General features: G+C 48.2%; 1 protein-coding gene across 2 annotated transcripts in view; it reads left to right on the forward strand.

Moving 5' to 3' along the window:
- Positions 1–539: 539 nt before the first annotated feature.
- The window catches only part of MGMT (O-6-methylguanine-DNA methyltransferase), a 232,729-nt gene continuing 207,044 nt past the window's right edge, over positions 540–26,224 (forward strand). The window contains exon 1 of one of the 2 annotated variants that reach the window (XM_081266970.1): positions 540–662. The gene's annotated coding sequence lies outside the window, so the exon portion shown is untranslated. The remainder of the gene's footprint in view (positions 663–26,224) is intronic. The other variant, XM_081266971.1, reaches the window with a different exon arrangement.

Below are 26,224 nucleotides of genomic sequence, written 5' to 3' on the forward strand. Positions count from 1 at the left end.
CATTCCACCACGGCTTACCACTCACAGCACGTGAGTGCAGCACGCGCACCTGGCTCACGGAAGAGCACCTGCGCAGTCCTGCTGCCTGGGCCACGGCCTATTTCCCGGGCGACCGCCAGGTGAGCCGCGCTCTCAGGTGCAGTCCTGGGGGGCGCTGGCTCCTGCCCCGGCCTCCGCCCTCTGGGGGCGCGCGGCAGCCTAGGCTGGCAGGGTCACGAGCTGGGACACTGAGCCGCGGAGCCCAGAGGCCGAGGGAGGCCGAGGGGCAACTGGCAGACGCGGCGCCCAGGGAGGTTGCGCAGAGCGGCCGGCCGGGCCGTGCACTGGGCATGCTCCATCGCCAGCCGCGCGGCTCTCGGCTCCGCTTCCGGCGGGCCCCGGCCCCGCCCCGGTCCTGCTCGCAGGCCCCGCCCCGCCCCGATCCCACAGGCCCGCCCCGATTCCTCCCGCAGGCCCCGCCCCCAAAGGCCCCGCCCCCACGCTGTCCGCCACCCGGCTCCGCCCCGACTCTCCCAGGACCCGCCCCTACTTCCCCAGCTCGCTCGGCTCCCCGAGGTCTGCGGCCCCGCCCCTTCGGCCCCGTGAGTGCCTGGGCAGACCAGTTCCCGAGCACTTGTGTCCTGGTGCTCGCAGTTTTGGGCGGTCAGCATCCTTGCAAGTTGGTGAGTGTCTGGATCACCTCCTTCCCAGCACAGTGCTGGGGAGAGCGGGCGTCGGGAGCCTGAGGGACAATCGCAACCGCCCACGAGTAGTCTTATGGGCGCCCTCCCCCACCCAGCCCTCAGGGACCGGCCCCACGTGTGCCCCAGGTGAAACTCAGGAATGCCCTGCCTTCCCCTGGGCTTGGAGTTCACAGGCCAAGTTGCACTGCTTGCATGGTGGTTGTGGCTGTCCCCATCACACCTCCAGATGGTCAACTTTCAAGGCATTGCTGAAGCCGGACTTGGACCCTGAGGTGTCCCTGCCCACTCTGCTGCTCTTTAGTGTTGAAGGCACAGCACACGGGGGCGGGGGGGGGGCACTCCCCCTTTCTTCCAGGAAGATTCCAGAAACCCCTGGTCGGCCCTTCTTGCAACAAGCCTTTAGCATGCTTCTGGTGCAGAGCCCCTGTTTCCTTCTTGCTTGAGACAGCATAGAGGAGTACAGAGTTCCAGGGTGCTCCACTTATCAGGGCTGCTGTTTGTATACATTATGCCCTAATTGGGTCCATAAACACTTAGAGTAAACACGTGGAGTTGGAGAGCCATTTACACTTGGCACCCTGATTCCCCAGTTGGTGATAATACAGGAGAGTAATTCTAAAGTATGTATTCCTCACTCCTCACTCGTTAGGTTCATCATTTCCTGAGTCTCAGAATGGCATTTACTCTTGGTTGCCTCAGCCCAGTAGCTGGCTTTCTGTCAGGGAAAGCAAGATTTCTATGTGTGTGCAAAACCTTTGGGTGGTTGGACCATGGTCAGACACAGGGAAGCAGCTCTGTCCAGAGGGGTCACCACAGTGGTCTGCAGCACACCAGCTGTTAAACATAAAGAGCTAAGAGTTAACTGGTTTAAATATATAACCAAATGTAAATCTGTGGTGTCTCTGCTAAACAGAAGATCCACCTCTTCGTCTGTGCCCCCCCCCCCATGGGTCTCTCAGTGGCTGAAACACCCCTGGGCATGAAAGGCGAAGCACAGTGGCATGGAGGGTGGGGGTACCCATCTGGTAGTTAATTTTGTTAACTCAGAGCATTATTGAGGGATCTGCCAGGAACCAGAGCCTGCAAGTGGCCAGGGAAAGTGGCCCACACTAGAAGGGCTTCCATTTCTCCCTGGGCCCCGCCTCTTGTTTATCTTGTTAAAATTTGACAGTAGAGGTGAGTCTTCCAGTCTGGAGCTATAGGAACCAGGCCTCAAGTACACTGCTTTGAGGTGCTTCTCTGTGTAAATACTCCTTTCATTAGAAAAAAAAATCTTTATTATAATAGGTGGATTTAACTACTGATATCTTGCACTACTTTGAAAGGGCTTCAGTGTTAGCAGGGTTTAAAGCAGTGGAGTCCTAGGTACACACTGGGTATGGCTCAGCTGCTGAGATTCCTAAGCCTGCCTTCCTCTGAGAGAAGAGCATGGCTCTCAGGGTCCTGCTTTAAGGTCAGTGGCTCACCCTGGGCCAGCCTTGTCTCCTGCTCAGCCTTCCATCACTGAATCTGGTGTCTGGCCTGGTGTCCCTCCTGCAGAGAACGAGTGGCATGGAGGGCCATAGATCTCGTCTTCCCTAAAGTTCCCCTGGAGTTTGTTCCTCCTTTCTCAGGAGACCTAAGCACTTGACTCTCCTAAGTATTCATTAATAAAATAGACCTTCTAAATTGCTGCCATTTTTCTTGTTTTCCAGAGGAGAACCATTTAGTAGCTAGTGATTCAAACCATCAGGACTTTAAGTCTCCCCTTCGTGCCCTTTTCAGTTTGCAGTCTGTTCTTCTTAATGGAAAACGTGGGAAGCAGTATTTTCTGAATTCTCTTTTCTTTGACCGTCTGGGAGTATGATGTGTGTTCCTCCACTGGTGACAGGGATGTGTCCTAACAGACACATCACGGCTGACCATGCTGCAGGCCAGGCTGCGCTGAGTGTGCCTGGCCTCCTGAATAGCTCACTCAGCCGCAGGCACACCAGGGTCGCCTGCCTCATCTGTGACTGGGGCTGCCACAGTGTCTGCCAGGATCACGGTATCTTACTGCATATTGCTACCTGGGGAAAAACCCAAATTAAACATTCAAAGTTTGGTGTCTGCTGAACGCGTGTGCTTTCGCACCATGGTGAAGTTGGAACAGCTCAGTGAACCATGTGAGTCAGGACCTTCTGTGCACCAGGTTTGCTCACATTTTACCCTGACCCAGCCAGCTCCCTGGTTCAGCGCCCTGGTCTAGGTCCACTGCCCCTGACACCTTTGGCTTCTGGTTGGGTCTCTAAACTTCAGGTGAAAGGCCACCAGCCCCTGCCCTGTCCCCTGGGTTAGGTAGGCTGATGCAGCTGCTTTGTCAGAGCTGGCGTCTGCTGCAGACTCACTCAAGCCCGCCTGAAGGTCTTAAAATCAGAGACAGGACACCATAGGTGCCATGTGGTGAGCTTGGGCTCTGTGGCAGCCTGTTCAGATCAGCAGCCAGCCCAGCACCCTGCTGTTGTTTTGAAGTCAAAGTGAAAGGTTTTGGGGGCGAGTATGTGATGCACTGTTCCCCTTGCTCTGGAGGCCCCTCCTGGGCTTAGGTGGGTAAACGTTAGAGATCCAGTATTGTGGCCTAAATTCTTGGCTTTTATGTAACTTCCGCATATTTTCTTGTCTGTGGATATTGTTTGGTTTTCTCTTGTCTTAAAAAAAAAATTAACCATGATAAAGAACTTACTGAGGGGGACCACATGTTTTGGGGAACACCAGGCAGTACCTATGAAGAACTTATTCTTTTGTGTAATTATTAAAAGGAGTGGTCTAAGAAGAGGAGTGAATCTTTTTTGCATGTTTTGAAGGAATTGGTGGCTTGGGCAGATGTGGCTCATGTGTCAAGGGGCCACAGGCTGTGTCTAGCTCAAGTGCTAGGCATCGCTTACAGTTAGGCCAGTCTATTGCACTGTGTTGGAAAGTCAGCCCCAGCAAGAGAACCAAATAAATGGCCTGCTACTGGCCCCGTGGTGACACCCACGGCCACGTGCGGATGTTGAAACCTGTTCTCTATACCACAAGTTGTCTTCAGCTGAGTTGGTGGCTCAGCAGCAAAGTGGGGTCTCCAAGGAGCCTCATGTCCCCATATCCCATCTGGAGAAAACTCTGTAGGCCTGTAGTGTACCTCTTGTCAAACCAGCTAACAATTCTATGCAAACGCTTCCTTATAGCTGTTGGATTTGACTTCGTGGATGTGTGTGTGGCCATGAAAGGGCTCGTGAGAGAGCAGTAAACGGCTGTATGTCCACACTATTCTTTGTGAAATTCTCTTGTTAGAATAATTTCCTGCCTGTAGCACTTTAGGAGTCAGTACAGCATCCAGCCCCAGCTCTGTGGCCCATTCCCAGAAGTCCAGGGTGACCCTGAATGCAGAGCCCACCAATGGTGTGACTCGTAAAGGGCCGGCACTTGTTAAATCTATGTGTTTTTATTATAGACATCGATCTGCTGGTTGCAATAATGCATTTATGGACATTTTTTGCAAGCACAGCGCTGGTGGCAGTTTTTACTGACAAATTGAGTCATATGGATAGTAGTTTAGAAAACTCACCTTATTGACAAATTGGACAATTCCAGTACTGGATTTCAGAGATACATGGATGAAGAGGGAATGAATTTCAGGGCAAAGTAGGAGATGTAATACCTGGTCGTTACTCTTTATTTGTTTTTAAACTTAGCTTCATCTCACTCCCCAGCCTACAGGACCTGCAGGTGGGGGCTGGGCACCAGCCTCAGGTCTGGCTGCTGCTGGTAGTAGTGGTGAGAATCTTCCTGGACTGAGGCTCCAGCAAGGCCTGATGAGCCAGCCCCTGGGACCTGTTGCTCTCCATGAGGTGGGCTGTTTGTGGGCAACAAGGGCAGCATTGCAAACATGTCCAAGCCCCGCTGATATCAGAGTGTCTGAGAGTACTGGTTAGAAAGGCCGATTGTGGGGTCGGAACCTGGGGATCCATCTCTTTGAAAGCTCTCCAGGGGGTGCTGGTGGCTCCTGTTAGGCTCCTCTGGGCAGTCTGAGCCCCTCTGGGAGGAAGTACTGGGCAGCTCCGACAAGCTGCAGTTCATTCGCAGCTCCCCTTGTTCAGAGATGCCTGTGCACCTGGATTTGCGAGTGGTCTTGTAACTCCTTAGAGATGTGAATCTCTTCAGAATGCAAACCCAACGTGATATCAGAGCATTGAGGTTTTTGGTTTTGTGGTTATAACAAAAGATGCCAATGTTGCCAAAGCTTTGGCATTGGTTTTATGAACAGATGTGAAGCATGGACAGCCACAGACATGTCCCTCCTCTTTGTCCTTCAGAGTGGCTTGCTTGGCCTTTCTCTGGTAGTAGTGGTGGGAGTCTGGATAGTTGTGCTGTCATGTTTCAGGTGAGGGTTAACTTTCAAATATACAACGGAGCACATCTTTGTGGAAATGGACAGAGTGGTTATATAGTATGTGCCAGAGTTGTGTGTGGGGAGAGCAATGCACGTGACTCTGATGGTGTCATCTACTGGCTGGGGGACTTGGGGCTGCTAAGCATTTCCCCAGCTGCCCCCTCATTTCTCGAATAGCAATAACCGGCTTACTCTGTCCACCTGGATAAGTAAAAGCACAAGAAAAGTTAAATGGGTGTTTTATAAAGTAAAACATGCTACATGATAGAAATCTTAATTTGAAACCACAAGAGGGCAAGCAGCCAATCAGAATCCTCATGTCCCTGCAGGCCAGCCAGTGAGCAGCCAATCAGAATCCTCATTTTCTTCCAGGTCAGCCAGCTTCTGTGTGTCCCCGCAGGAGTCATCATGCTTGTTTCCCTCCATCAGCACCTCGACAGATTCGCACATGCCAAGCCCTCCTAGTGAGTGGTCACTGGTGTGGCTTCTGGAGATCAGAGTGGCTCAGCTGGGACCTGGCTCCCTGCTGACTGCTAATGGCCATGGTAAGCTCACTTAACCTGCAGGGTGTGGCCTCCCTGAGGCGAGCCGTGACAATGTCCTCACACTTAGGGATCCCACCAGACTGGCGCTGCTGGCCCTGAATAGTCACAGTGGCACTGGTTAACACGGTCGGTCACTGAACTGTTCTTGGTGGTGGATGAGAGACTGGCCAGACCGAGGCCTTCCACCTCCAGTGATCTGGAATTCCAGGTGCCACGGGCTTTTGTTTGGCCTGCAGTGTGTGGTGTCTCCGGGCTGGCGCCCTGGGTGTCTGGGATGCCTTTTGTCTGCAGGAGGTTGGTTTGCTCTGCCGCCTCTCTGTCCTTTTAGAGGGGTGTTAGGAAGAGGCGCTGGAGCACAGGCTGCCCATTCTGGCTGAGTCCCCAAGGTTCAGGTGTGACCTGCCGTGGCAGGGGTGCCTCTCTGGCCCCCTGTGGCAGGCAGGCAGGCTTCCTGTGTGCTCCTGTGGCACCTGCCAGTCCAAGACAGCCCCGTCACGGTCTCTAAGAGGCTTGACACAACCAGTCTGTGAAGTTGAAAGAACTTCCCGAAGGACCAGACACAATGGCAGTGGCCAGGAACCAGCAGAGCCACCAGCAGTGACAGTATTTCCTCATGTGTGACTGTTCATACCACAGTGGCAAGGGGTTACTTGCGCCCCTCGGGTATGCTTTGTCAAAACCCGACAATCTGCAGTGATGTGTGTGTGTGTGTGTGTGTGTGTGTGTGTGTGTGTGTGAAGGCGTCTTGATTCGGGGTGTCTCTTTACCCTCCTATCTCGGGTCACTTCACCCTGGCAGTGTTATTAGAGCCCTGTGTGCTCCTTGTGTACACAGACCCTCTTATTAAATCAGTAGACTCACCTGAGATAGCTGCTGTCAGTGTCTTGGTTAGCATGTGAAGGGACAGGGTACTGAGAGGCAGAGTGACTTGCATGAGGCACATGGGACTGGCAGGGTTTTGTTTTCCACCTGGATTTATTTGATGGCCAAGTGCAGCTTTTCACCACTGCCATGTCACCTTGCAGGAGTGCAGCCAAGGAGGTGCTGGAGGTCCTGGGGGGCGAGATAGAGCGTGCATTGAACCGCACCTGCATATTCAGTTAAGGTTTTCTGAATACCAGCGTCACCAGGCATCGTCCTTCGGATTGTGGGAAAGCAGCTGTCCAAGGCTGTCCCTGCTTGGAGCTGCTCAGGCTCCCTGTGAGGCCCATGCAGAATCTTAGCTGGGCTAAGTGCAGGCAGACATGGTGAGATGGCCCTGCCTGTGGATGCATTGCCCTCTTGTCACACCCCATTTGAGGGTGGAGGACCAGTGCTGTGGGGCAGACGGATGAGGAGCACCTGGAGAGCGAGCAGGCCCCACGGCTTACTGCTACCCCACCACCTCCCGTGGCCCAAGTGTCTGTGGGCTGCTGGGGAGGTTTTCCCAAGGGGCAAGGCATTCTGGGCAAAGTAGCGGGAACGTGGACTCTAGGAGCATCTAGGGACTGGCCAGTCATTCAGTGTGAGTGGGGTGTGGGGTGGTAGGACAGGAAGTGGAGTAGCCAGGCAGAGTCGCTGCTGGAGAGCGGGTCTGTGCTGCATCTTTTCTCCGGGTGTTGTGAGCAGGTGCACCAGGTCATCAGAAGTGCCCAGGTGTGGGCCAGATGGGGTGGGTTGGTGGCAGCGGGCCTGGCCGTGGGACAATGCCATGGATGTTGGGACCAGCCCATGGGTCCTCACTGTTGCTGTGTGGGTGGGAGAGAGAAGGTTATGAGAGATTACTATGGTTAGGATCATTTTGCTTATCAAGAAGGAAGAAGATATTGAGTTCTATGCTTTTGTGTGAATTTTTTAAAAAAATGCCTCCTGGGGAAGCAGAGGGCCCTACCTGACTGATCCTGAAGGGTGATCATCCCTTTGCCTGGCAACTGGGCTCTGAGGTGGGGACACGGGCTTATTGAAACTGTTCATTCAGGCAGAACTGTCAGCAGGGGGGAAGGTGGCTCATTAGCGGACTCCCCTAACCCAGCCTGCACGCCACAGGGGGCAACCTGTGCTTTCCACAGGTGGCAGCAGATCTTTAAAATCAAACAGCCAAGTTTCAAGTGTACAGTCACATCTGAATGTAAATTACAAATAAAGTGTGTGCTGAGTTTACTTAGATAAAGACTGCAGAGTGTCTTGGCTGGCTGGTGTGCTGATGGTGTCCTCAGGGGACCCCTTGCTGGCCCCTGGGCCCCTGTGCTGTCTGAGGGCCATGGGGTCAGGCTTCCTTCCTGTTGGGCTCTGGCCTAGACTGTCTTCTGATGCTATGATAAAGGGCTTGAGACTGGGTACTTCATGCAGAAGGAGGTTTCTCTGGGCCCACAGTTAGGAAGTTGGCAGATTCAGGGTCTGGTGAGGGCTTGTGCTGCCTTGACTCATACAGAGAGTGGAAGAGCCAGTGGTGTCTGGGAGAGAGGAAAGGGGTCAAGTTCTTGTGGCAGAGCACCTGTTCCCATGACAAAGGTAAAAATCTAATCATGTGGCCTCTGCCCCCTGTGACCAGACGCCTCTGTCAGCCCTGACTGCTACCCTGAGCAGTCGCGGTTCCGACACGTGAAAGTTGGGGAGACACATTCAGGCCATGGCAGGCTTTCGAGGGCCCCCTTGGGGTGAGAAAGACCACCTGTGAGGGTTGCTGCGAGGGTGTCACAGACTCGGGGATTTGGCTTCTGTGGCAGGTAGTTAATAGTGAAGATGTGGAGGTGGCCCCCTCTGAGCAGGTGGCTGTTGGGTGGAAATTGATGAGAGGTGGCAGCCATAGGAAGGTCTGAGAGAGACTCCGGGGCTGGACTCTGTGATGGGACACTGCGTGGTCAAATTGGTGTGCTGGGAGGACCCAGGGCAGGGGCTTGAGGACCGACAGGCCGTGCAGGGTCCGCGGGTCAAGCCGGAGCTCGGGGAAGCTCCATGGGATGGACCTCCACAGTCTCAGCGTCCCCGGGTCATGGTCTGGTTTCAGTGATGCTGCCAGTGACGAGCCTCGCACCTCCTGGGTGACAGGGACTCAGGAGGAAGCATGTCACATCCACAGCACACACGCACAAGAGTTGTGCTTGGGCAAGGCGCTGCTCTTTAGTGAGGCTTTCAGCACTCAAAAGGAAGTTTCCAGAATAATTGGCAAAGAAAAGAAATGATGTATTTCTAGAAGTTACTGGATTTAGCCAGCGATCCCCAGAAAGCCCATGTGTACCATTCTTTATTGTGTAAAGAATTTGTTTCCGTCATGATTGTGATCGTCAGATAAAGCTGTCCAGTCAGATAGGTGCAGGCTGTTGTGCCAGCATGCTTCTGGTCACCAGGACCCACACCTCCTGAGGCCCATTGGTCTCCTCTGAGGTGGGTACTAATGGAGACTGCGTCCCCCTGGGTCAGACAGGGAGGCCCGTGCAGGCTGCACGTAGCACATGACTTCTGACTCGCTGCCAGAATTGTAACCTGGAGTGATGTTCCGGCTCTAAAGCGAGGTCACGCTCTTCAAGTCCCAGGTCACCCACTGCTGGCCACAACTGATCATCATGGTCTTGTGCTGAGTGAGTGCACAGGCTGTGGGAGACACGGTTCCCTCCACCGTGGGGGACCGGCCATTTTCAGGGTAGAGGACTTCCAGTTGCCACACTGGGCAAGTCCTGAGCCAACAGGGACGTTGGTCACCCTGGCACCCTAACTGGACTGCTGGCTCTCGGCCACTAGCTTGAGTCCCCTTGGCCTTCAGTCAGAATCAGGGGCAGAAAGACCCCAAGCAGGCAGGAGGCCCAAGTCCCTTCTATTTGCAGACCGCCCCCATAGCCTTGGTGACCTCTGATATGCCTGAAGCACACACCCCCTGCTCCTTGCCCCCCTCTGGGCCTCCCCAAGTCTTGGGTAGCACAGAGACACATCAGCCCCTGGCTGCCTCCTTGGGGCCTGCTTTACTGGAATCTGTCGATGCTGGAATCTGGGGCTGGGAGCCCTCAGAGGCTGGGCTGTAGCCTCTGCCTGACAGGAGGACCAGCACAGTGTGCTGGGCATGGGGTACTGTGGGTAGCACTATATCCCCAAATTCAGGTGGTGGAGTCCTGACCCCAGTGTGGCTGTATTTGGAGATGGGTCCTTCAGGAGATGGCCAGGGCCAGCTGAGGCGTAGGAGTGAGGTCCTGATTCAACAGGACTGGTGCCTCGTTGGGAGGGGAAGGGGACCTCTCTCTGGCCCTGTGAGGACACAAGGAGGTGGGTGGCTGACGGAGAGCCAGGAGGGTGGGAGGGGAGCTCTTAGCAGGAATCTGAGCAGTGGAATGTTCTCCTGAAGGGAAATGCTACAGGTCCAGCACCGAGGAGACAGAGTGTGTTGTGGTGATGTAGCCACTGGAGCCGACCAGTGCACAGGCACAGCGACCACGAATATCGTTCTGAAGCACCAAACGTGCTGGCATGGTGAGCAGCCATGCTGTGTGGATGAGGACACCTGGTCTGTTTAGTCTGGGCATCCCACAAGATGTGTGCCCAGGGGTGCAAGAACACAGGGAACAGAAGCCATGGCGAGCCAGGACCCCAGCGGGTGGGGTGCAGCAGGCCAGGCAGAAGGACATACAGACGGCCCTTGGTCTGTGTCGTCGTCACCCAGGCTCCGATGGGACACAGGAGAGAAGACCAGCGTCCATGCTGGGGAGACGGGTTTCTTCTGCAAGAGGAGGGGTTCAGGGCCAGTCTGCACAGCACAGCTGAGATTTTCTTTCTCTTGAGCTTGGTCTGGTCCCTGACTGGACCCAGGAGTGGCAGTTGGCCATCCTGCTGGACAAAAGCAGCAGTTCTCAGAAACATGGACTTGACTGCCTTTGGAGTTGAGCTGCCTCTGAGAACATGTGCAGCTTCCTGTTGAGCTGGAGACCCAGCAAGACATTCCCACCTCAAGGCTGCCAGCCCACACCTGCACCAGGCTGGACTGCATCACAGGTAGGCAGTTGATGGGGTTAGGTAGAAAAAGGTACGAGGTCGTTAAACTCGTTTCTGTCCAACTGACCAGTTTGTGCTGTGGGTTGTTTGTGCAGAATATTATCAAATCCATGGGGATATGTAGGGTTGTTGGAAAGAAAACTCAGAGTGTGAGCTTTTTCCTGATGGATCTTGCCTGTGCTGAGCACCCTCTGGCCTCTGGCTACAGCGTGTGCTGGCCCTGTGTCCTTGTGAGCCTGTTTTGGGGCTCAGGTGTGGTAGGGAGAGAAACTGCCATGGTCAGCACAGGTGAAGGAAGCCAGAGTCCTGGGTTGCGGAATGGACCGTCAATACTTAGGAGTAATTCTTCTCAGTTACCTTTATTTATTTATTAGCACAGCTATGTTTGTTGTTTAATTCCATAGTGGGAGTCTCTAAGAATATGATTGACCTCAAGGGTCATCTTATAATGTAATTATTAATGATTGATTCTGCTTATCCTTGAAATCAATGAGAGAGGCATAATGGGTAGCGTGTGGCTGGCTTGATTTCTTAGGTTCATAAACGTGGTTGTGACAACGGTTCTGTCCGTGTGTTGCTCATACATGTTTGATGGGTCTGAGGTGTGTGATTAGTTCTGTGTGATTTTTGTGATATGCCCGTGCTCCTTCCATGACTTATGCTAATGTGGCCTAATGGCTCCTGCCACTAATGGTCAGGGTGGGGACGTGCAGTAATTGATCTTCCTGGGAGTGCTGTAGTGCAAAAACAGTTTGGCTGCTGGAGGTGTATTTTACAAGTGTGCATTGGGCCTTTGGGATGTTATATTGAAAAACCCCATTGTACAGTTACCATGGGAACCCAATTAGAATAGATTGCTTGATATATATGTTTTTTCATCTTTCATCTTGACCAAAAGTCTCATGTGTTGAAATGGTTTCATGTGGTCTTGTGTCCCTACACTGACCCACTGTGCCATAGTGTTCTTCATTGACCCGCGACTACACTGACATCATGATAATTCCCTAGTGGAGCTTTACAAGGAGGTCTCCTAGGGAGAAGGCGTCGCAATCGTGTGGAAAGTTTGTGCAGGTGGTGTTGGCAGAGGGAGGGTGGAGGGAGCACTTTTAAACAGTGGGACATCAGGTCTCTTCCTATGTCAGGGACAGGGCTCTCATGTCCCTTGTCAGGTGAAGGGCCTGGTGTGCTCCCAGGTCTCCTCATTGTGCCATTGGGGCAGCAGGTCCCCAAGAGGCCTTTGGGCTGCAGAGGGCTGGGATAGTGAGTGGACTCCCTCTAAGCCAGGGGTCTGCTCACTGTTTGATGGTAGAACTTCTCTGAGCTCTTAAAACGACCTGGGAATCCTCAGAAGGTGGTGTGATTACACACAGTGACCCTCAGTTTTCTTGGGGGTGGTGGTGGTGGTGGTGGTGGTGGTTCCAGGACCGTCCTCGGGTGCCAGAACCCAAGGGCGTGCAGGTCCCTTACGGGAAGAGCACGGTATTTGCCTGTAGTATATGCAGTCCTCCCTGGCACTTTAAATCATCTCTGTTTTTCTTACAGTACCAAATACAGCACAAACGCCGTCTAGATAATTGTCTGTTAGAATCTCCTAATAAACTATGGGCACAGTTTTGTTCTCAATACTTTCAATCTACAGTGGGTTTAATCTTTGGATGCCAACTGCATTGCTATTTGTCCCTCTGCAAATGAATGTTGAGTAATTTAAAAATCTATTAATTCATTTAAGCAATCATATATGTGTTAGATTTCATAAATGACATTTAAAAATATTTTTGTTAGTTGTTAGTGGACCTTTATTTATCTATGTGTGGTGCTGAGAATGAACCCAGTGCCTCGCCATGCTAGGCAAGCGCTCTTCCACTGAGCCACAACCCCAGCCCCAATAAGTGACATTTTTAAATGAATAGTAGCTGTATTTTCCATAAAAAGGCATATTGAGGTGGGGTGGTACTTTTCCTCAGACCTCGGTGTCTGCGTCACAGAAGGCAGTGGGGCTGTCACGCCTGCCCCCGCAGGCACCTGGCGTGAGCCCGTGTTGGTGGGAGCCTGGGCCGCCGGCCTGGCGCAGGTGGGAGTTGGGGAGGGCAGCGGCCTTTCCATCTTTCTCAAATGCACGCGGATGTTCTGTGACAGGCCTTCGGAGCTGGACAGGTCTGGTTTCCCGAGGTGCGGTGGGTGAGACGAAGGGGTCAGCCTGGCCAGGGGCCTGGTGGACGCCATGACGTGAAAACCCACTGGTGCGCCTGGTGCCCCGGGGTCTCATGGTGTGATTCGTTGTTCCCACGGGAAACGTGGCTTCCTCTGAGTCAGCAGGTCCTCCAGATATTGACGCACGCCACAGCGCGAACTTGTCGAGGCCACCACTTCTGTCCCCACAGCCTCCCTTTGCTCACTTTTGAGAAGGCCTCCGCAGCCATGCAGGTCTGAAGCGCGTCGTCTGTGGATCACTCCCACAGCCCGGCTCAGCTGCTCGCCTCCTGGCTGCAGGGTGGTGGCTCCAGTTCTGCTGCCCGTGTTCACGGGGAGCTCCCGTGAGCCATTCGTGATGTGTGGGGTGATCTCTGAGAGGAGGACACCCTTCAGAGCACTTATCTCTTTCTCAGTGACTTTGTGTGTGAGGTTTTGTGGTTTTCAAGGAATTTGACCATTTCATTTAAATGGTTGAGTATTTTGGACTCTGGTTATTTTAGTTTTCCTTTGTCTTTTAAATGTCTGTCATGTTCTTGTTTTAGTTCCCATGACTGGTAATTTGCATTTTCCTCACTGTTTCCTAATTGGTCTGGTTAGTTTATTGGTTTTCTTTTCAGAGAACTGGCTTTTGGGCTCATTGATTCCTCCTTTTTCTATCTTATGATTTATTGTCTTTATTGTTTCTTTCTCTCTGCTTAACTTTGGGCTTAGTTTGCCTTCGCTTTTGTAGTTCAAGGTGGATGCTTGGGCCATTTAGTTGACTTTCTTCTTTTACCACATGGACAGTCAGTGCTCATAGTCCCCTCCTCCGAGCACCTGCCTGGCTGCAGTCCACGGATGGCTATCCTGCGTTTCCCTTTCCCTCAGGGCAGCTGCTTTTCATCTTTCTTTGTCATTTCTTCTTGAGTTGGGTTTTTGGAAGTATGGCACTTCGTTTCTAAACACTTGGGGACTTTCCCCATAGTCTTCTGGCCTCCTGCTGAATTACCTCGTGTCAAACAACAGAGTTCTTATGAGTTGTCTTCTGCTAAGCTGGTTGAGAGTTGCTTTTTGCCCACAATGATTTAATTTGATCAAAGTTTGTGAACCCATTGAAAAGAAGACGTGTTCTGAGAACACCTGGTGGAGTGTTCTTTGAACGTCCGTGGGGTCAGGCTTGTTGATAGTATTGTTCCAATCTGCATCTCACGGATGTTCTGTCTGCTTGTCCTGTACGTTAGCAGGAGTTTGGAAATCTCCAGCTGTCACTGAAGGTTTGCCTCCCTCCCCTTTCAGTTCTGTCCGTTCTTGCTGCTTCTCTTTCAGACTTCTTAGGAGGTATGCAGATGGGAACTGCCCTGGCTTTGGTGACTTGACCCTTTGCCCTTATGAAATGACCTCATCTAGCCCTGCTCAAGTCCTTGGTTTGGAATCACTTGTGTGATTTTAAGAGAGCTACTCCAGATTTCCTTTAGTGTTTCTCTGGTAAATGTTTTTCTCTTCTTTTATATTCAGTCTGTTTTTGTCATTACAAATAACTTGTATTTCTGGTCGCAAAAAATACAGTTGGGTTTGTTGCTTTAAAAAAAAAATCTAAACGACAGTGTCTTTCTAACAGTTAGGAATTTCCACGATTTACATTTTATGTAATTACTAACTTGGCTGGGTTGAAGTGTACCATGTTGCTGTTTGTTTCTTATTCATCTTATTTGGTTTGCCCCTCTCCTCTCTACTTGCCTTCTTTCTGATTATTTGAATATATTTTTTATTATACTAATTTAACATTTTAATCTACACTGTTGGCTTATTAGTTTCCTTCCTTTTTTCATGGTTGTTGTAGGGTGTGTAATGTTCATGCTCAGCATTCATATGATGATTCAGCTTTATGTGCAGCCTAACAATAGTCTAACTTTAACTTCTTGCATCCCATTTTTTGTTATATTCATTTTATTGCTATGCATGTAGTAAACTCCAAAATATTTTATTATTAATTTTGCTTGAGGCAGTCAGTTATCTTTTGGGAGATTAAAACTAGAAAAAAACTCAGTATGTACATTTATTTGCATATTTTTCATTTCTTGGAGCTCTTTATTTCTCTTTGTAGATTCTAATTTCAATAGAGTATCATTGTTTTTGGTACCTGAACTTGCACCAAAATTTTTTTAAGTCTGTTTGTGTCTGTTGGTGTATGAATTGTCTTGCTTTTGTCTTTTTTTTAATGAAAAGGTCTTTATTTCACTGCATACTTGAAAGACACTGTTGCTCATCGAATTCTAGGTTGACTATTTTTTCTTTTAATGCCTCAGAGATGTTCCATTGTGCCCTGACTTGCATAGTTCCTGATGTTCAGTTTGCCGTCACTCTTCAACTTGCCTCTTTGTATGTGAATTTGAAATCTGTCCTTTTGCCCCTGCCCACTTGTAGGGCTTTCTCTTTGTCACTTATTTTTAGCAATTTGCCTATTTGCTCATTTTCTTCCGTCTTGTTTTGTTTCTGAGCCTGGCTGGTTTAAAAAGTGTCATGTCTTCATTATGTTTCCTTTTTTCCTTCTGCTGTAGCTAATCTTTTAATCCCCTTAGGTGCATTTCTTATTTTGGGCAGTGTAGTTCACATCTCTGTAAGTTCCAGTTTGGCCTTTTATAGGGGCCTGCCATCTCTATCTGTTCGGGCTTTGGGTCTGTTGAATGACTCATCTCCCAGTTGCGGGTTATATTTTCCTGCTTCTTTGTTTGTGTGTTCATTTTTAATTGGATCCTGGACATTCACAATTTTATTGCTGAGGGCTAGATTGTGTTGACTTTTAAAAAGAGTTTTGGATTGTGTTCTGGTGCCGATAAGCTACTTGAAATCGTTTGTATCCGTTCTCAGCTTGTATTTAAACTTCATTGGGGTAGAACTAGATCAGGTTTTCATCCCCAGATATTTTAGCTTGTATTTTAGGGCATTGCTTTTATTTTTATAGGTACACATGTGTTTATATACATGTGTGTATATATGTATTGCAGAAAATACACGTGTGTACATATGCACACACACACACAGATGGTTACCAACTGAAGTGGTTTATCTTATTTTTTTCACCTTTACCCTGGGTGACGTCACCCCATTGCAAGGCAAGGTCTGCCCACGTTCTCAAGAGGGTCCACGTGCATGAGGAATGCAGGTGCTCCTAACTGCTGTGGCAGTGCAGAGCCCCTACGTTTCCTCAGGTGAGCAGCTGGCCTTTGAAGGATGCCTTTCATTATACACAAGGGCCAGAATGGTTTCAGTGACAGCACTGAGTGCAGGTGCTGTGGAAGTACAGGGGGGAAGGTTTTAGGGGCCAGGCCAGGTTTGGACTGTGCATCACCTTGAAAGAGAGAGAGAGAGAGAGAGAGAGAGAGAGAGAGAGAGAGAGAGTGTGTGTGTGTGTGTGTGTGTGTGTGTGTGTGTGTGAGTGTGAGTGAAGTGTGTGTATGCAGTGTACATCCATGCTTTTATACATACACATGTGTGGACATACGTAACATTTCAAGAATGGGTATTGGGTATCTATAGCATGTGCATAATTTGCAGTTAAAGATAAGCTATTTTTCAGTCTCAAATGATTGAGTTCTGAAAGTTTATCAGAGCATCAGCTTCTTAGAAAAGTATTTGATGTTATTTAAATATCATTCATCACCGCGTGAACTGTTCCAAGTTATGTCGAATTTTCATTGTGTAAGAGATTTTGACTTCTCTCCTTGACAGTATTAATTTGAACTTCTGCAGTTTCTCCTTTTATCTCCTTTTTATCCCCCCCCCCCCCGTTCCTCCCTCTGCCGTCTCCTTTTTTCTTTTGAATTCTGTGTTCTTGGAGCTATACCAGGCACGAGGCTCATGTGAGCACGGAGTGTAAGGACAGCACTTGTCAGCGGCCGCTGGCTGGGACCTTGCTCCGAAGCCCTGTGCACCGGCTCTGCTTCCCCTGCTTGACCTCCCTGACCACCCCTCCACTCGCCCTGCACCCGCCCTTCTTCTGAAAATCCTGTTTGCACTCTCTGGCTGAGTTGATGTCGTGCGTTCCTCCATTTGGGGCTGCTTCTGACTCTCTGGGTTGCTGCGTTGGCCCTAGTTCTCGGTTTCCTGAGTGTACAGCCTTTCCTCGTGTGACCGTGCCGGTTTGACCATGTGTGTTTACTCTCCTGTCAGCGGGCATCTGGATCCTTCCCAGTTGGTGGCTGGGATCTGATCCCTCTCCACGTTGCCTCTAGTGCACGAGGGTAGTGGTCGCTGTGTGCTCCAGGTGGATCCCTGGACTGCTCATGTTCCGTGTTACAAGACAGTAATGGCTCTGCAGACGTGGCTGGAGCAGATTCGACCCCTGCCAGCTGACCCAGTTCTCACCAAACCTGGTGCCCCACACTCCTGCAGGTGGCTGACCCGCTGGGTGGAAAGGCCTCTCGTGGCCATGTTGGTTTGCTTTCTCTGATTGGCAGTGAGGGGAGCATCTTTCCACGTGCCCTTCACAGCCCCTTTGGCAGCAGAATGCATTTCAGTTCATATTACACATCTAGAGCACAGTTTTTCTTATCTTTGGTTGTACGCAACATAGAGTCACACCATTTGTGTCTTCATACATGTACTTCTGATGTCCATCTCATTCCACTGGCTTTCCTACCTCAGGCCTTTTTCCTTCCCCTCCCTCCCCTCTGCCCTATCTAGAGTTTGTCTATTCTTCCCATGCTCCCCCCACACCCCACTATGAATCAGCCTCCTTATATCAGAGAAAACATTCAGCATTTGTTTTTTCGGGATTGGCTAACTTCACTAAGCATTATCTCCTCTAATCCCATCCATTTACCTGCAAATGCCTTGATGTTATTCTCTTTTAAGGCTGAGTAGTGTTCCATTTTGTGTATGTATGTTACCACATTTTCTTTATCCAATTATTTACTGAAGGGCATCTAGGTTTGTTCCATAGTTTAGTTATTTGTGAATTGTGCTGCTATAAATGTTGATGTAGCTGTGTCCCTGTAGTATGCTGTTTTTAAGTCTTTGGGTATAGACCAAGGAGTGGAATAGCTGGGTCTAATAGTGGTTCCATTCCCAGATTTCCAAGGAATCTCATACTTCTTTCCATATTGGTACACCAGTTTGCTGTTACACCAGCAGTGCATGAGTGTACCTTTTCCCTGCATCCTCGCCAACACTTATTGTTGTTTGTATTCTTAATAGCTGCCATTATGACTGGGGTGAGATGAAAATCTTAGAGTAGTTTTGATTTGCATTTCTCTAATTATATGTTTTCATATATTTGTTGATTGATTGTTTATCATCTTCTAAGAAGTGTCTGTTCAGGTTTTTGGCCAATTTATTGATTGGGTTATTAATTTTTTTTCATGTTTTTTGAGTTCTTTATATAACCTAGAGATTAGTGTTCAATCTGATGTGCGTGTGGTAAAAATTTGCAAATTTGCTCCCATTCTGTAGGCTCTCTATTCACCTCACCAATTGTTTCTTTGGCTGAGAAGAAGCTTTTTAGTTTGAATCCATCCCATTTATTGATTCTTGATTATAATTCTAGCAGTACAGGAGTCTTATTAATGAAGTTGGTGCCTAATCCGACATGATGGAGATTTGGGCCTACTTTTTCTTCTCTTAGACTCGGGGTCTCTGGTTTAATTCCTAGATCCTGGATCCACTATGAGTTGAGTTTTGTGCATGGTGAGAGATAGGAGTTTAACTTCATTTTGTTGCATATAGATGATCAGTTTTCCCAGCACCATTTGTTGAAGAGGCTATCTTTTTTCCAATATATGTTTTTGGTGCTTTCGTCTAATCTAAGATAACTGTATTTATGTGGATTTGTCTCTGTGTCCTCTATTCTGTTCCATAGGTCTGCAAATCTATTTTGGTGCCGATACCATGCTGTTTTTGTTACTATTGCTCTGTAATATAGTTTAAGGGCTGGTATAGTGATGCCACCTGCTTCACTCTTCTTGCTAAGGATTGCTTTAGCTATTCTGGGTCTCTTATTTTTCTAGATGAATTTCATGATTGCTTTTTCTATTTCTATGAGGAATGTCATTGGGATTTTGATTGAAATTGCATTAAATCTGTGTAGTAATTTTGGTAGTATGGTCATTTTGACAATATTAATTCTGCCTATTCAAGAACAAGGGAGATCTTCCCATCTTCTAAGGTCTTCTTTAATTTATTTCTTTAGCATTCTGTAGTTTTCATTGTAGAGGTCTTTCACCTCTTTCATTAAGTTGATTCCCAAGTATTTTATTTATTTATTTTTTGAGGCTATTGTAAATGGGGTAGTTTTTCTTGTTTCTCTTTCAGAGGATTTGTCACTGATACAGAAATGCCTTTGATTTATGGGTGTTGATATTATATCCTGCTACTTTGCTGAATTTGCTCATTAGTTCCTGAAGTTTTCTGGTGGAATTTTTTGGGTCTTCTAGGTGTAGAATCATATCGTCAGCAAATAGTGCTAATTTGAGTTCTTCTATCTGTATCTCTTTAAATTCTTTCATCTAATTGTTCTGGCTAGTGTTTCAAGAACTATATTAAATAGAAGTTGTGAAATAGGCCATCCCTGTCTTGTTCCCATTTTTAGAGGGAACAAAAATTTTCAATTTTTCTCCATTTATAATGATGTTGGCCTAGGGCTTAGCATAGGTAGCTTTTGTAATGTTGAGATATGTTCCTGTTATCCCTAGTTTTTCCAGTGTATTGAACAAGAAGGGGTGCTATATTTTGTTGAAGGCTTTTTCTGCATTTATTGAGATGATTACATGATTCTTTAATTCTGTTGATGTGATGAATTACATTTATTGATTTCTGTATATTGAACCAACTTTGCATCCCTAGAATTAACCTTACTTGATCATGGTGCACTATCTTTTTTATATGTTTTTCTATTTGATTTGCCAGAATTTTATTGAGAATTTTTGCATCTATGTTCATTAGAATCTGAAGTTTTTTTCCTTTGATGTGTCTTTGCCTGGTTTTGGAATCAGGGTGATATTGACCTCATAGAATGCATTTGGAAGTGCTCCCTCTTTTTCTATTTCACAAAATAATTTGAAGAATATTGGTATTAGTTCTTCTTTAAAAGTCTTGAAGAACTGAGCTGTGTATCCATCTGGTCCTGGGCTTTTCTTGGTTGGTAGACTTCTGATGGTGTCTTCTATTTCATTGCTTGAAATTGATCTGTTTAAATTGTTCATATCGTCTTGATTCAGTTTGGGCATATCACAAGACTCAGAATTTGTTGATGCCTTTGATATTTTCTATTTATTGAAGTATAAATTTTCAAAATAATTTCTAATTATCTTCTGTATTTCTATAGTGTCTGTTGTGATATTTCCTTTTTCATCACGTAAGTTAGTAATTTGAGTTTTCTCTCTCCTTCTCTTTGTTAGCATGACTAACGGTTATGCTAATAAAATCAATTTTATTTATTTTTTTTCAAAGAACCAAATTTTGTTTTGTCAGTTTTTTTCCATTGCTTCTTTTGTTTAAGTTTCATTGACTTCAGCTCTGATTTTAATTAGTTCCTGTCTTCTGCTGCTTTTGGGGTTGATTTGTTCTTCTTTTTCTAGGCTTTGAGATGTAATGTTAAGTCATTTATTTGTTGACTTTTTCTTCTTTTAAAGAATGAACTCCAAGCAATGAACTTTCCTCTTAGTACTGCCTTCATAATGTTCCAGAAATTTTGATATGTTGTTCTCATTTACCTCTAAGAATTTTTAAATCTCTTTTGCAACTCATTGTTCATTCAATTAAATAGAGTATTATTTAGTCTTCAAGTGTTGGAGTAGCATTTATTTTTTATTTTTTCATGATTTCTAATTTCATTCCATTATGATCTGATAGAAAAAATAAAAAATAAATACTACTTTTTTATATTTGCAAAGAGTTGCCTTGTGCCATAATATATGTTCTATTTTAGAGAAGGATCCATATGCAGCTGAGAAGAAAGTGTATTCACTCATTGATAGATGAAATATTCTTCATATGTCAGTTACTAAGTTAGGTTATTGGTTCTATTATTGAGTTCTGTAGTTTCTTTGTTCAACTTTTGTTTGGAACATCTATCCAGTGGTGAAAGAGTTGTGCTAAAGTCACCCAGAATTATTGTGTTGTGGCCTTGAGTGTTGAACTTGAGAAAAGTTTGATGAACTTAGATGCTCCATTGTTTGGGGCATATATGTTTATAATTGTTGTGTCTTGTTGATGTATGGTTCCCTTGAGTAGTATGAAATGTCCTTCTTTATCCCTTTTGATTAGCTTTGGCTTGAAGTCTACTCTATTTGATATGAGGATGGAAACCCCTGCTAGTTTCACAGCCCATGTGAGAGGTATGTTTTTTCCCATCCTTTCACCCTCAGTCTGTGGATGTCTTTTCCTATGAGATGAGTCTCTTGGAGGCAGCATATTGTTGGGACTTTTTTTTAAACCCAATCTGCTAGTCTATGTCTTTTGATTGGTGAGTTTAGGCCATTAACATTCAGTGTTATTATTGAGACATGATTTGTATTCCCAGCCATTTTTGTATATTTTCTTTCAAAGCTTGGGATATGTTGTTCCAGGATCTTCTAGTTTTCAGGGTCTGGGTTGAAAAATCTGCAGATATCCTAATTGGTTCCCTGCTGTATGTAATCTGATTCCTTTCTCTCATGGCTTTTAAAATTCTCTCCTTATTCTGTATGTTGGGCATTTTTATAATCATGAGCTTTGGTGTGGATCTGTTATGATTTTTTTACATTTGATGTCCTGTAAGCTCTTGAATTTGATTTTCCAATTTATTCTTCAGGTTTGGAAATTTTTCTTATATTATTTTATTGAATATAGTGTTTATTCCTTTGGTTTGGAACTCTGTGTCTTCCTCTATCCAATAACTCTTAAGTTTGGTCTTTTTAGGCTACCCCATATTTCTCGAATGTTCTGCTCTTAACATCTTCACTGTGTGGTCTACATTCTTTTCAAGATTATATATTTTGTCTTCATTGTCTAGGGCCCTGTCTTTTAACTGGTCTAGTCTGTTGGTGATGCTTTCAGTTGAGCTTTTTTAATTTGGTTTACCATTTCTTTCGTTTCAAGGATTTCTGTTTGTTTGTTTTTTTCAGAATCTCTATCTCTTTATTGAAGTGATCGCTTTTGCTTCCTGTATTTGCTTATGCAGCTCTTTAACAAAATGATCTTTTGCTTCCTGTGTTTGCTCTCTTATATCACCCTTTAACTACAGAAAATTTTAATTATGCACATCCTGAACTCCTCTGTCATTTCTTCTGCTGTGCCATGACTTCCATTAATGTAGTATGTTGATTTGTTCGGGTCACTTTCTTCCCTTGTTTTCTCATGTTGTTCGTGTGTCTTCCCTTTTAGCTCTGTGGATCCGAGGTGTTACCGTTTTTACCCTATATGCTTATAGTGCCCCTGCAGGGTTCCATTACCTCTCCTCCCCAGCTGGTGTTCCACACTGGGAGTTGTCCCAACTAAAGATGGCGACGAAGGTGATCCAGGATGGAGGCGGTTGCTTTCAGCGATGGAGAGAGAGATTGGGTGGGAAAGGGGTGATGGCATTGGGCAATGTGTTCAGAGATGCAGCTCTGGGGAGTGCAGTGTTGTGGCTGTGGGCTGTCTTCAGAGCCTGTGCAATGTCCCCAGGTGCAGGCAGGCTACAGTGTGTAGGGGACTGTGGCAGTGGCTGCAGAGTCCCAAGATGGAAGTGACCCAGGAAGCCCCATGTTGGTAGATTGGGGTCCACACGGGAGTGGCAGCTGGGTGTCCTACAGGGGAGCGCTGTCCAGGATTCCTGCGCAGGTAGATGGCCAGGAGTCCTGTGCGGGTGCTGATGCTGGTGGTCCCGCTCGGGCACCTGGGAGCCCTGTGTGGGTGAGTAGTCAGGAATCCTGCTCTGACACTGAGGCCTGGAGCCCTGCGCAGGCAAGGCGGCCATGATTCCTGTGCAGGAGCAGCTGTGGGGGTCCTGTACCACTCCCAGAGAAGCAGTATTTCCACTACTAGAATCTCAGGTCGTGGAGCGACCCCAAATTCTGCCTCCCTCTGGCCCTCCATCTTGGATCCCCCCTTTTGTGTTTTCCATTTTGTTATAGTCCACATTTTGCTGTCTTTATGTGCTTTGTACATTGGTTGCAAGCTAGACTTGAGTATGAAGAGGTGTAACGTCTCTACCTACTGGTATTCTACCAAAAAAAAAAAAAAAAAAGGAGTCCCTCTTTACCTAGTTGGGCACCGAGAGTGAAGGGGTTGACTGGACCAGGGCTGGTCTATGATTTTAGTCGGACTCTGTCCCTGGGTGGACCCATTCTTTGAGTATGGTGCTCTGGTCTTTATTTTTTGGTACTGAGGATGGAACCAGGCCCACATGCATGCTAGGCAAGTGCTCCTCCAGTAAGCCACACCAGCCCTCCCTCTGGTCTTGGGTTGAAGGTCTGCTGGTCTCTCTCCTCTGCCTGTGCACACCCTGGGAGGTTCATGTGTACCCACAGAGCGTTCTGTGCTTGGTTCTTCAGCTTGTCATTCTCCCCAGGCGCAGTCAGGAAGTGTCCTGCTCCTGACTCTGCTCAGCTCTCTCTCACGCCCCACCACTTGCCTCTCACCAGGCTTCTCAATGCAGTCCCATGGGGCAGGACGCTTTTGCGCTCTGGGGGGTTCCCCAGATTTCTGATCTCACAGCATCCCCCAAGACCACCCCAGATTTCCCAGGCAGAGCATGTTGGTGGGGCCCATCCAGCTGCTTCCTGCCTGTACCAGCCTCAGCAGATGCGCCTGGGAAGGGAAGATGGCTGTCTCCACTCAGACTGGCCATCACCTGATCCTGGTTGCTTCGCAGCTCTGTAGTGTTCATAAAGATGGCGCTGGTAATTTTCCTGACTCTTTCTGGTTACCATGGGAACTTTGGACTGCCTCAGTGCACTGTGGAAGTCCATCCTGACGGTTTCTGATTTCCTCTTGCTTCTTGCTTGTTTTTTTCTCCCATCATGAACTTTTATTCATTTGCTCATCATAACTGGTATTTTGTATTTTATACCAGCATCTTGAAACACCTGAAGCCCTTGGGCCAGGTGTGGGGTTTTGTCGTTTTCAGTCTGAGGTTTCTTGTAACTCTCATGTTTGGCAGCTTGGCACCACTAGGCTGGGACTTGGTGGACTATGAACTCATTTGGGTTGAATCTCTTAGGCTGGACTTCCAAGGACCTTGCCACTCTGCTCTAGGACATGTTGGGGTTTGCCTTTGCCTGCCACCAGGGATGTCACCAACATGGCAGACTGAGACCCAGTCTCATCCTTTCCGAGACTCTTCTTGGCCAGGGGTCTCGGTTGCCTCTGGCGCTGCTGGAGGCCCGTGCTATGCTGAGTGGTGGGGTGTGCTTCTCCCTGATGCCACGCTCTGCCCACTGCTTCCTGGGTTCTGTGGCTCTCCTCCTTCTGCCCGGGTTGCTCCTGCTTCCTGCCAAGGTCCTTTGGTGGAGCCCACTGGTGCACAACCGTCATTACCAGTGATGGGCAGCTGAAGCAGGAGGGCTTCACGTTTGAGGCCAGCCCGGGCAACTTAGTGAGACCTCAGCAACTTAGACCAGTGCCTCAAAGTAAAAAATAAAAAGGACTGGGGATGTACCTCATAGCTCAGCAGTAAAGTATCCCTGGGTTCAATCCCTGAAGCCAAAAACATTTTAAAAATTAACAACCAAAAAAAAAAAACAGAACAAAAAACAACGCCATTTGTTCCAGGTCTGGTTATTAGAGTCCCTTACTCTAGTTTTCTCAAAAGAACTGGGTGGATACCATTCCTCCCTAAGGCTACTAGACCTAAACATAGACAGGGTCTTGAAGATTGGGAAACAGTGATGTTCCAACAGCTTTTAGGGGGTTCTGGCCTGTGTATACCCGTGCACACTGGCCAGAGTCCCCGTCCTGTCAGGTGCTGTGACCAGGGCCATGTGCCAGGCCCCACAGAGGGCCAAGGAAGGCTGTCCAGGTCATTTCCCTGCCTCGTCTTTTCCTGACCTCTATCTGGGAACCGCTCCTTCTGCAGAGGTTTGCATGAGACTCTCTGTGGGCCAGGGCTGTGTGGGACCCTGGATGTAGCCCCCCATGTCCACAGCCATCACAGCTGCCCATGGACAAGTGCTTCTGTATCTGGAGCCATCCGTGTTGAGCTGTTTTCTCACTTGACCTCACATGCGTGCTTCTCTGTGTGCTGAAGCCGGGGGTCCTGTTTCAGGGCCTGGCAGAGCACCCAGCGTGAAGACGGGGTCCTTCAGTGCTGGTGTCTGGGGAAGCGCCACGTCTAGAAGGCGGGGAGCTCTAGGTCCTCACGGGGTGGAAGGCAGAGGGCCAAGGGACAGAAGCGTGTGGCCTCTGTCCCACCCAGGAGGGAGGCGCCCTCATGGCCAGGCCTCTTGCAGGGAGGACCCTCCTCTTGCCACCATTGCATCGGCAGCTCCTGAAGTTTGGAGGGGATGCAGTGTTGGGAGGACTGGGTGGGAGGACTAAGCAGGGAAGACTTCGACAGCTCAGGTGGAGACATTCTCACCCCTGGCGTCTTCAGGACAGTGCCACATAATTGTGAATCCAGGAGTGAGTGCTGCAGGCCTGTTTCTTGTCTCTGTTCTAGAAACATCAGCCACCATGTTCATAAGGTGTCGTGGGGTGTGTGAAAGGCCAAGTCCTGACCTGCGTGGAGTCCAGGCTCACTGGGCTGAACTGAAGGGCGCACTCAGTGACCAGTGGCCGCTTCATGGTAGCAGCGAGGAATCCCCGGTTCCTGGTTCTTCAGTGACTTCAACACCTCCTTACCTCCTGCATCTCCGGTTTCCTAACAGGGCAACGGCAGGGTCCGTCAGGGGTGCCCAGTGGAACGTTTTGCAGTGTTAGAAACGTCCTTAGTCTGCGCTGTCCAGCGTGTGTCCAGCAGCCACATGTGACTCGAGCGGCTTGGAAGTCGAGCTTAGATTTGGTTGCAGTCTTATCAGCTTCGGTTTGAGTGGCCTCACGTGGTTCACAGCTGCTGTGGCCAGCGCTCTGTGGATGCGGTTTGTCAAGACGGTATCTGAGAGATCTTTGGGGTCTTTGAATTCTGACATTTGCTTAATTTGCTCATTTCTGTTCTTATTCATTCATTCATTATTTATTTTTTTATGTGGCTGCTCTAAATACCAGGAACTGCTTGGTGTGTGATCACAGACCTCAAGCCTTCTCCCTTCTGCTTCGACAAGGGGTCATCACCCCTGTGGGAAGGGGATTTTGCCTCACCAGACCCCTAACAACTCAGGGGTGGCAAGGGCTCCTATTGCAAAGCCATTTGGGCCAGCTATGCCTCTCTGTACCTCCTCTACTCACTCGGCCATGTTTCTTTAACCAGGTTTTGAATTTTTGTCAAAATTAATTTAAATGTATGATTCAGTTTTCTGTTATAAGTAATTGCTGTTTGTAAATGAGACTAATTTCTATTTGGTATAACTAATGCAATTTAGAGC

The sequence above is a fragment of the Spermophilus citellus genome, assembly GCF_964194105.1.
Source record: "Spermophilus citellus genome assembly, chromosome: 15".
Taxonomy (NCBI): domain Eukaryota; kingdom Metazoa; phylum Chordata; class Mammalia; order Rodentia; family Sciuridae; genus Spermophilus; species Spermophilus citellus.